Source organism: Camelus bactrianus, chromosome 7 (assembly GCF_048773025.1).
Source record: "Camelus bactrianus isolate YW-2024 breed Bactrian camel chromosome 7, ASM4877302v1, whole genome shotgun sequence".
Lineage (NCBI taxonomy): Eukaryota > Metazoa > Chordata > Mammalia > Artiodactyla > Camelidae > Camelus > Camelus bactrianus.
The window spans coordinates 57,935,583-57,947,728 of record NC_133545.1 but is presented as its reverse complement, the minus strand read 5'-3'; the positions used below and the strand labels follow the sequence as shown (position 1 = coordinate 57,947,728).

The following is a 12,146-nucleotide window of genomic DNA, read 5'->3' as shown; positions in this document are numbered from 1 at the left end:
AGATACAGAGTAGGCAGATAGAGGTGGTTTAATCAATAATTGTTGCCAGATCAGATGTCAGAAGGAGAAAGAAGCAAGGACATGGAGGGTTGTGTAAGGGAGTGATTACGATATTGGCACTGGCAAAGGGGAAGAAAAATCTTTCCTGAAAGTTTCTAAGTACAAGCCAGTCCTCTCCTCACATGTCAGTTTTGCAGCCTGAGTTGCACTACCTGGGTGGTCTTGAAAAACTTCAAGCTGAGGACTTAAAGTGACCCTCCTTCAGTAGTATCCATGGGCATCTTGCAGAAACACATGCAAATCTTTTTAAAATGAACTTCCTTCAATCAAGGCTCCAAATAATTCCCACAGAAATATGAATCCACAATTAAAAGAAAAGCACCATGAATGAGACCCCCCCAAAATAAGTAACTCACCATCGTCAAAAAAAAAAAATTAGTCAGGTATTGGAAATATTAGATGGTACAAAATTTATATGCAACTTATAATGACTGAGAGGTAGAAACGAGGGAATCTTTTGTAGGACATAGGATTTTTACGTAGAAAATGCAAAGAATCTATAAATAAATTAGAATTAAGATTTTTTAGTAAAACTGATTTTAAAAATGCATTTCTATAAACCAGCAACAAACAATTAGAACATGTAATAAAAAGATAGTTGCCATTTATAATACTAACAAAAATATTAATTACCTAGAAATAGATTTAACAAAATCTGAGTACAACCTGTATACAGGAAACAAAACTATTGAGAGAAATTAAAGGCAACTTAAATGAATGGAAAGAGGTACTATGTTCATGGATAGGAAAACTCAATATTATAAAGTTGTCACTGTTTTTCCAATTGATCCAAAGATTTATTTTATTACATTTAAAATCCTAACAAGGTCTTTATTTTGACTGGTGGGCATCAAGGAATGGATAGTGGAACTTGGCAAGCTGATTCTCAAGTGTATCAGAGCTGATACTGAAAATCATTTGAGAAAATATGAGCTTTAAGTAAGTGATGCTTAGACAACTGGTTATTCATATAGAAAAAAAAATGAATCTGAGCCCTTAACTCACACTACATACCAAAAAAAATCAATTCTAAATGGATGAAAGACTCAAAATTAGGTACAGTTTAAAAAAATTTTTTAGAAGTAATATAAAAAAGTACCCTTTTCAATTAAAGAAAGGGAAGAATCTCTGAAGCTACACAGAAAAGCACAGACAGTAACGGAAATTGTTATTAAAGTCAACAACATTAAAATTAAGGATTTCTGTTCATCAAGAGATACCATAACAAGAGTGAAAAGATGAATCATACACCGGGAGACGGTATTTTCTGTATCTATGTGTCGAAGAGTTAGTATCCAGACTATGTAAAAGCTATAGGCTAATATGAAAAACACAACCTAATTTATTTTAAATGAGAAAGAGATTTGAAGGGGAACATCACCGAAGAGAGAACACCAATGGTAAATTAACATATGAAAGTATGCTCAACTTCATTTGTAATCAGGGAAATGCAAATTAAAACCACAGTGGCATATTATTTCAATCTCATCAGCTTGACAAAAATTTTTAAATGTGAAATACTGAGAATTAGATATGTGGAGCCACTGAATTCTTACACACTACTTGGTGGGAGAGTAAATTTATTTCAGCCATTTTGGAAGATAATTTGGCATTATCTATTAGGTTGAAGGTATAGATGCCTGTTGACCCAGCAATTCTGCTCTCTGATGTTTGACCTAGAGAAACTCCTGTACACATGTAGTAGGAGGTAGGTACAAGGATGCTCACAGCAGCATATTTTTAACAGCAAAAACTGGAAATAACCAAAATATTTACCAACAGTAGAATGGACTAAAAACTATAGTATATTTATACAATTGAATACTGTACAGCAATGAAATAAACTGTACTTATTTGCAAGGACATGGACAAACCTCAGGAACATGTTATTGAGTGAAAAAAGTAAGTCACAGAAAGATCCTTTTATGATAAAATTCCAATTATATGAAGTTCAAAAACATGCAAAATTACATACTATATATATAAATATAATAAAGAGAATGATTAGAAAGGAAAGATGGGATTGGAGAGGGATACCCAGAGGCTTAAATGTTCTGTCTTAAATGGGACAGTAGATACATAAGTGATCATTGTATTGTTATTTTTTAATCCTTAAACACTTATTTTATAAATATTCTTTTGTGTATATTCAAATCTTAATAAAATGTCAAGGCTCTTTGGAATCAAGGAGGTAAAATGTGGTTTATCACAGCATGATTTCATGCTGGAAAGTTGGAAACAGCAATGGTCCTTAATAATGGTATGGTTAAATAAATTAAGGTACATCTATATAACAGAACAGCATCCATCAATGAAGGATGATGAATTAGAAGAGCATATACTGATATGAGAAGATGTTCCTTGTATAGTAGGTGAAAGAAGTTACAGAACAATATGATATCTAGTTGGCATAAGAAACATAAAAATACATATATGTTAGAATATAAAAAGTGTTTAGTCAGCACATCAAAAAGTTAACCGTGTTGGAATCTGGGTGTTAGCTATTAGAATTACAAATATTTTCTTCTTGATTTCCTCTCATTTTTTTCAACTAGAAACATATATTACTCTTATACCAAAAAAAAAAAAAAAAAAAGGTCAGGGAAAGAGTAACAAAGAATATCTAAGAAACAACAGAAAGAATATAAATATAAAATATCTGAAAATGACTTTCACAAAATATGCATATTATGTGAAAAAAAAACGACTACGCTTTTCTTAAGAGTTAAAAAAATGAAATTTGAAGATAAATGGATCTATCAATCAAGTTTCTGGCTAAAATATAAAAATTTAACTTCTACCCAATTTAATTTACAGGATTAAAAAAAAAATTCTGAAGTTTTTTATAATTCACAAAATGGTTCTAAAGTTTATCTGAAGGAATAAATAGGACTATTGATAATAGAATTCTGAAAATTAAAAATCAAGAGGTTAGACTTGTTCTAATGGACATATTTTAAAGTGAATGATTAAGCGACAACCATTGAACCACGATGAAACAGTCAAATAGAAAGCTCTTAAACATGTAGAAAGTGCTCAAACATCTCTCTGTACTTTTGGAAATAGTGTCTGATGAAGGAAATAATGGTAATAGAGAAAGTGATGAAGTCTTTAGTAAATAATGTTGAAATAATGGCTAAAGAAGGGTAGGTAATTTTTCACCTTAAAATGTCTTCTAAAACAGACTTGACTGTATTTATCTAACATAAATTATAGATAAATTAACATAAAAATTTAAATCATTATTCAGAGGGAACACAGAAAAGTAACAGATTCACAATGCTGTAAGTCACTAAATCCAGTGACTTTGCAGGACCAACTGATTGTCTTGACTACTAACCCTCTTCTTCCCTTTGTTTCCTTTGACTTCTGTGACACACTCTGTCCTGGTTTTTCACTTCATTTTGGCTACTTCTCTAATTCCTTTGCATGATTATCCTCCTCTGGAAGCCATTATACATTCAAGTTCCTCAGGGCCCAATCCTTCTCTACAATGTCTCCCAAGGAATTCACATGTATACCCTCAGCTCCAATTACCCCCTCTACTCAAGTGACTCAAATTTAACTCTAGCTCAGCCATTCTTACTTATCTGTATAAGTCAGGATCCCTGAAAGAAACAAGTGGTACACTCAACATGTGCCATAATTAAGATCGTAGATAAGAGATTATTTGCAAAGGGTCTGGGGAATAACAACAGGGGATAGTGGTACAGAATCTCAGGGAGCTTTTACTGCCTAGGCTTAAAGAAGCAAGGAGGTGGAAAGGATGACTGGATTAGAGAGAGAAAAACAGGAAGAGGTGGGAGGAAGAAGGGCCGGAGAAGCAGGAGGCACAGGAGAAGATTTGAAGGGGGCAGGGTGGAAAGAGGAGGATGTGGGGAAGGGAAAGAGAGAATGCAGGATGTAGATCTTAGTGAGTAAATACTCAGCCTGTAGTCTTCTTCCTTCAGTCTTCTGCCTGTACCTCCCATTGGCTGAACACAACTAGAAGCCAGAGGTCATGGGGGCTAGGGATACATGGAATCTTGATGCATTCCATACAGGTCACGGTCTCTGGATATGGAGCAATAGATAGAGATGGGTGGAGAGGGGCTCTAGATGGAGAGGCAGAAGGTATCTACCTAATATTCACCTTGTACTGGGATTTGTCTCTAGGACATTCCAAGGGTATTTTAAACTCAACATGTCCAAAGGTAAACTCAAACTGCTCACACCCTCTTAAGAACAAAACTAATGAAAAACTGGTCCTCTTTCAGTGTTTTCTATGTCATCAGTTAGTATCAAGGTCAGGTCTGTACTCTCACAACCATGTAGGGATGGATTGGAGTGGGGCAAGAGTAGGAGCAAAAGGATCACTGAGAAGTCTCTCCCACTAGTCCAGGCAGAAGTGATGATAGAATGGGCTAAGGAAGTGTTTGTTGGTAATGAGGAACAGAAGTGGATGGAATGGAGTGGACAGACTTAAGAGCTATTTAGAAAGCAAACTTGATGGGACTTTGTATTCCATTGGATGTTGGAGGTAAAGGTAATGTGGTTGTCAAAGATGATACCATCAACGATTTCCTATAGGTCTTAGGAGACACCACTCCTTAACATGATCTTATTGGCCCTGCCTGGTCAGCATGGCTCACTCCCCACCCTTCAACCTTTCCACCTTCACCTTATATCAGGCCCCTGTTGGGATATGGGCTAGATTTACATTCTTTCAGTCCTTCCCATTTCCTGTGCTTATCCCTAAGCAGAACCTTTTTACCTTCTGTTTCCACTGCCCATAATGCTCTTACCCAACTACCTAACTCCTCTTTATCATTCATAGCTCAATCAGCACTTCCCCAGGGAAGCTTCCCCCTAACTTACCTAACTAGATCTATTACAGCTCTCACATATTGTGTCCTCCCCTTTGTAGGATCTAGCCATTAGTAGCTTTCATGAATTCGTGTGCTTTTCAATTAATGTCTAACATAACCTCAATCCCCCACCAGGATATGAACTCCATGAGGACAGGGACTTTCTTGGCTCAATTATATAGCCTTATTGCCTCTCATAATGCTTGGTACCTTGCAGGACACACACACACACACACACACACACACACACACACACACACACTCTCTCTCTCTCTCTCTCTCTCCTTAATGAATGTATAAAAGTAAAAGCAATGGAATATATCACAAATAAGAACACTAATGGATTTAATAGATTTAAATGATAACCTTCTCTATATTAAATAAGAGTAAAGAGTAAATAAGTGATAAACTTGGAAATATATTTGTAATATAGAAACAGAAAGATTATATCCTCAGTAGAGTTTTTGCCACAGCAACAATACAAATACTAATAATAGCCAACAGGAACTGACAAAAACCAACCAACAAACAAAAAAAACCCATAGGACAGAAAGGATTATGACAACTATTCACTGTAAAAATCGAAACTCCAAATAAAACTGACCTAAATAATCAGAAAGTGTACTATCTTCTGTAACCAAAAGGAAAAGATGGCTTCTCTCAGGATCATTAGATGGTACCCAACAATCACTGCCAGCAATGTGCTTTCTTGCTTGCATTTATCAGAAGAGAAACAGAATCTCTTTGCTGGCAATAAAAGTCCTCTTTAGCTTCATAGCATGAATTTAGGACCAACCTGGATCAAATCTGCTGTCAGAAGAATGCTGTGTTCTGATTTTGAACCATTCACTAGCAAGAGAGACTGGATTACCATGTTTAGTTTGTGTTAATCAGGACTCATTCCTGGCACTGGAGTCAATCCAGAAACCACATGGCTGTTGAGAAGTCAAATAAAATGTCTGCTAATACTGACCACAACCATAGCAGGGAAATGGTCAACCTCAGGAGCGAGGAAGATACAAGAAAACAAAGACAGCAGTGACGCAACATTGTTCAACTTGCAAATTTAAAGTCTGTTTGCTCTTTAAAAAATTGTTATTCATTGAAAATGGATAATAAATTGATTTAACCTTTCTGAAGGGCAATTTGGCAAATGTATGAAAAATCTCACAAACATTTATGACAAATTTTGGAAAGCATATATGTGTACAGAAATAGGAAGGAAACACACAAAAATGTTCTTGTGGTTGTCACTGGCTGGTAAGTTTATGGAAGTTTATGGGTGATTTTTATTTTCTTTTAAATATTTTCCAAATATTCTTTAATGAGCCCAATTTTGTTTACTTAAACACAAAGAACATGAAGTAACCGGTTATTTCAGAACTTGGACAACTTTCAGTCAGGAATATCCTCTAGAAGCTTAAGCAGTGGGAAAAGTTGTTTCAGGGTTTCATTGTTCTCTTAAAGGTGATGAAAAGAAAATAGCAATCTATCTGCATCCAAGATTCTGAGTTACGGAATTCTCTGCTTCCAAAGTTCTAGAGTAGCCTGATTGGTCGGGAATCCAGGGGAAAAAAGAAACGAGGCATAAAATCTTGCAGAAAGATTTGTAGTTACAACAGAACATTTAGCATAAAGCTTGTTTTTCTAACTCAACCTCTAATTCAACTCCATAGGCATTTGCCAGTCGCCTCAGTGAGTAAACACTTAAGGCCACATGACCAGACTTAGCTTGATCTACTGTCACTTGCACTGAGGAGAACAGGTTGGACATTCTGAAAAACATGAGCATAGGAAAATACCTGAACTCACTTTTAGTTAAGAGCCTGAACACCTGGGATAAAGGAATGTGTATTACTGAACTGGGATTCCCAATGGATACTTAGCCCACTGTGAGGATCAGTGATGGTGTTCTTTCTCTAGGTTTAATTTGATCATTTCCCCCAATTTTTTTTTTTTTCTCAGACTACTCCCTTCATTCTCTTTCTCTGAGCTTGGGCAAGTCATTTAACCTATGCTATAGCCTTTCCGAAAGAGGCCTCTGTCATGGATTTCCCTCTGTCTAAGCACCTCTAAGGTTTCTTTAAGTGAAAGATCAGTAAAATCTACGAAATTAGGATAGCCCTTAGGCTAATGAGGGGATACTGTATTTTCACACAATCCTTTTAAAGGCTTAAAAACCAATCTTTCACGTACATAAGAAAGGAACATGCCAGCATCAGATTCTACCCATTGGTCTCCCAGCAGTTACAAGCCAGCAGCTCAGCCCTGAATAGACAAGTGAGGACAGCAGAAAGGCAGGAAATGGGGTTAGGTTGATTTCCATCTATTAGCAGCAGCTTAAAACTGGCGTGCTGGGCAGCTCTGTCTCCCATTGGCTACAGCTGCTCAGAGCAGCAGGATGAGGGTTGACCTATATCTGTCGGGTGTAAGTCAAACCCTGAATTTGTTTGTAGCAAACTTCACTGTTCCAGAACGCCAAGTTTAACTTACGCCCAACCACATACAGTACTTTTTATCAGGAACCGTGATATCCTCCACCTGCAAAGAACTTACATCTGTGGGTTCTCCCCTCCTAGATTTTTTTTTTTTTTTTTTTTTTTTTTTTGCTTTCTTTCTCACTGCCTCTCCCTGCTGTCACCCTGTGACCAATTTTGTCTCCCTGCATCTGTGTCATCCTCGGGATGGGATGGGCTGTGATGGTCACAGCTGTGCTCCTTCTAGCAATCACGCCTGCCCCAGTTTCCATCTGACCACCTTGTGCCCATCCCTTGCACTTCACTTGTCACCCAGGTTAGTACCACCTTCGCCCACGTGTACCCTTCTGGGCCACCAAGAGTTTCAGAATGTGTCAGTTGCTAATACAACTGCAGCTGTGGACACAAAGACAGAAACACATTCAAAATGTGGGTCCTAAACTTCCTACACAATAAATGTCCCTTAATATTTCCAGCCAGATAATTTTTAAAAAAGTATTAGGACATTTATTTCCCTAGATTAGAGAATAAACTACTTGAACTTTCATTTAGGCAGCCACCATCCAAATGTGGCAAAGCTCCTTTCCTTTGTCTTGGGGCTCAGTCAGTATGTGTATGTTGTTTTGGGGTCTGGACGTATTTATTTACATTGACATCACAATGTGAAACCAGCCTATTCAGTTCTGCCTTCACACTCAAGCAGCAGGAACACCTAGGTTTCTATTTATAATGCAGAGACTGCTCTCCATTACCTATTGTTGTTTCTTCACTGAGGCTCTGTAGTAGCAGAAAAGAAGCCCAGAAGATGGAAAATTATTCCAGCAACTCAGGTCCCCATGCACACAAGCCACGTTGCAGTAATTTGAGATGGAAAAGACCTATTAAGTCATCCCACGGATTCTCTAAGGGCATGTGGTGGTTTCTTCCCTCTCCAATATGCTGATCCACTTTTTAGTGCCTTTTCCAATTGTAAATGGCACAGTGATGGGGCTTCCATTCCTCCCGGGGGGAACGGGGCAGCACAGCCTATAACAGATCTCTCCATTAGGGCATGAGACTTACTCAGATGCCTAAATCATCTTTGTCTTGACTTTCATTTCCATCACTCTTCCTGCCGTCCCCTTGGACCACACTAAATAATTTCTCTCCGTCCTTGGTATTCACACCCTTCAAGTACTTGTGGCCAAGGAGCCAGTCCCTGTTAGTTAGAGCCAGCGGTCATGCTGGGAGACCTGTCTCTTTCATCTTCCCTCTGAAGGCAGTCCCTTCAGGCTGATAAATCGTATTTGTTGCTTTTTGATGAATGCCCATCGTTTCTTAATACTTTGTCTCATTTCTTTGTCACTCAAGCTGCTCAGGAAAATCCCCTTTGTTTGTCTCTACTGCTGCAAAATGAGAAGAGGATGTCAGTAGCATCTCTGCTTACAGAAAACAGAGCAGATCTCTTTAGCCACCAGGCATCCTCCTCCCCCAGGACACTGGCGTCATCTAGTCCGTTATCTTTAATGCTCTTATTTGGGGTGTGGGTCTACTGTGTTAACAGGACTTAGGTGTGTACAGAGAGATAGAAAGAGTTGATCTGCGTTTCAGCTGGCTGGCTTACATTTAGTTAATGCCCGTTAGCTGTTTAAATCAGTTTGCCGCCCATCTCAATTCCCAGTTGGGAAAGCTTCCTTGAACTCCCTTAAGAGAAGGCTAACTTCCCCCTTTCCACTCATACACCCACATTTACTGATATCAAAGGGGATGACATCAGCCACATCAGACCCCTTTGCCAGAGGGGGATTCCATTGTTATCAGGGGGGCAGGATGGACCCTTTACCCTGAACGGGCGTGAATGTGGTGCAAACCAGGAGATTCTGGGAGTAGGTTTTGCAATGCCAGGGTCAACAGTATTCACCCTGTCCCCTTTCTAGCTCTCCAGTTAATGACTCCCCTGAGTGCTAAAGCACCAGATTTAATAAAGTCTTTCCTAATGTGCTCAATGCTCATCTTTGTGCAATAACAGTAAACAACATAAATGCTTTACAAACTGTTTTCATCTTATTACTCATCCTATTTCATAGCCACAACCACCTTGAGAAAAAGGAATTATCTTCTTTATTTTACCAGGAAGGAAACTGAGGCTCAGAGAGGTTCCATTGCCCAATTTCACAAATATTCAGTTAATTCTCCTTTCCATTCCCTTTTGTTCTCCTTCTTCCATCACTGGGAAAAAAAAAAAAATTCTCCTTAAACAATATGTGAAGAGGCGCTAACTGCATATAGGTTTCTAAAGTCCCTGAGGTGTTGACCGTTGTATGACTTTTCTGTGCTCTTAGTTGGCAATAGAGTAACTAGACATCATCCACTGTTCCATACAAGTCCTGTGGTTTATCAGTAGGATAATTCAGTTGTTATTTGATGACAGAAAGAGTGTATTAAAATTTATAAGACATAGCCTGCTATCTCTTTCTAAACGATAATATAATGTTATTAGGCATGAGCTAAAAGTGAGCTTGTCTCCTCAAATACCAGTTCAGACCCTGAGGGTATGTGGTTTTCCTGAAAAGCTGATAAAATTATATACACCTAAGATAAAAGAGGAAAGAACCATATATGTCAATGAAGGTTAATAATGTGATTTGAGCAAAGGACCTGAATACTACTGACTCTTTTGAGTGATATAAAAAGCAGAAGTATAATTTTCTACATAATACATAATAAAGGAGGCACAATACCCTAAAATTGTGCTAACAGCTAAGCAAAAGAAGATATTTACTGCATCCATAATTTTTAAATAATGCTTATCAATATTTTAAATAGATATTTTTAATGTGGCACAAATACAGTTACAATAGACCTCTGCTGCAGGGGTTTTATGCTTTAAGGGAGTCAAGCAACATCCACATAAAAGACTCTTCAGACCCAACATTTTAGACAAAATCCAGATCAAGAAATGTGTGCTTTTCAAATCACAAATGTTGGAGAGGCTGTGGAGAAAAGGGAACCCTCCTACACTGTTGGTGGGAATGCAGTTTGGTGTAGCCACTGTGGAAAACAGTATGGAGATTCCTCAAAAGACTAGGAATAGACTTACCATATGACCCAGGAATCCTGCTCCTGGGCATATATCCAGAAGGAACCCTTCTTCAAAATGACACCTGCACCCCAATGTTCACAGCAGCACTATTTACAATAGCCAAGACATGGAAGCAGCCTAAATGTCCATCAACAGATGACTGGACAAAGAAGATGTGATATATTTATACAATGGAATACTATTCAGCCATAAAAACAACATAATGCCTTTTACAGCAACATGGATGTTCCTGGAGAATGTCATTCTAAGTGAAGTAAGTCAGAAAGAGAAAAATACCATATGAGATTGCTCACATGTGGAATCTTAAAAAAAATAAATACAAAACAGAAACAGACTCATAGACATAGAATACAAACTTGTGGTTGCCAAGGGGGAGGGAGGTGGGAAAGGACAGACTGGGATTTCAAAATGTAGAATAGATAAACAAGATTATACTGTATAGCACAGGGAAATATATACAAGATCTTGCGGTAGCTCACAGCAAAAAAAAAATGTGACAGTGAATATATGTATGTTCATGTATAACTGAAAAATTGTGCTCCACACTGGAATTTGACACAACATTGTAAAATGACTATAACTCAATAAAAAAATGTTAAAAAAATGTGTGTTTTTAAGTGAATTGCTCCTTTCTGTGGCCTGGCAGGGGACACAAATTGCACGTGTACACACGTGCTGTCAGTCCTGCACAGAAGCATGCACAAGTCTCCATCTCCATCTGGATGGAAGGCAGAAGTATGCCTTCTGCATCAGCTTGTGGGCCCTCACTGGCTCATGTGAACTTTAAACTGTACTTTAAACTGTACTTTGTGACTGGACTGGATGGTGCCTGGAACTTTGTAGGAAGAAATTAAGCAAATACATCCTTGAAGATTTCACCTATATTTTATTGTACCCAGTGTCTAATTGTAAAAGAGAAAAACCCTTACTGCTTTTTTTTTCATTACTGCAAACATAATACAGGTTTACTGTGGCGAAGTTTAAAAATACACTGAGAAAAAACTCCCAATGGTTTTTATTCAGAAGTAACCACTTTTGACATACCCTCCCACTACCTTATCTACACATCTACATGGGATATGTGTATATATTCATTTTTTTTTTTAAAACAGTGAGTTGCTGGTTTTAATCTTGGATAATACTGACTTCTTTGTTCCTTTACCTTAAGACCTCTGAAGCCCTTATAGAAGAACTGATGCTATTTTGAGCAGATGTAAATAGGGTGACAAAAATGCTTCAATTAAGTTTTTAAAAATACATTTACTTTATATGAGTCTTAAGAGACTCTAAATCTTTTGAAAGCACAAGACACCTTCTACAGCCAAACTTTGGATAAATACCTAGAAAACACATGATACCTACCTACTATTCTGCTCAGTAGTAGCCTAATGAATCTTTTCCATGGATTCCAGTGTGTCCATGATCTACAGTACAGTGTGAAAGGGACTGACACTGACCAGACCCAGCTCAAGGAGCTTAGGGAAGGTGGCAGGAGTTTGATGCCAGACCTAAATCACTGATGTCATCATTAGGTTCATTTTCTTTCCCACTGATCTCCTCCTGACCATGCATGTTATCTTTGTTCCCAAGAACATATTTTCTCAGGAACACCTTTTTTTTTTTTTTTTTTTTTTTTTTTTTTTAAGTATCTTCCAGCTTACTTTTAAGGTAACTCACAAA

At 37.7% G+C, this 12,146-nt stretch overlaps 2 long non-coding RNA genes across 5 annotated transcripts in view; one reads left to right on the top strand and one right to left on the bottom strand.

Moving 5' to 3' along the window:
- LOC105082574 (uncharacterized) overlaps positions 1 to 12,146 on the bottom strand; it is a 149,363-nt gene that overhangs the window by 116,677 nt on the left and 20,540 nt on the right. The window lies entirely within an intron of this gene.
- LOC141578165 (uncharacterized) overlaps positions 1 to 12,146 on the top strand; it is a 39,979-nt gene extending 27,833 nt beyond the window's left edge. The window contains exon 2 of the long non-coding RNA XR_012508196.1: positions 1 to 12,146. This exon is cut by the window's left edge and continues 19,446 nt beyond it. This is a non-coding gene — a long non-coding RNA (uncharacterized LOC141578165).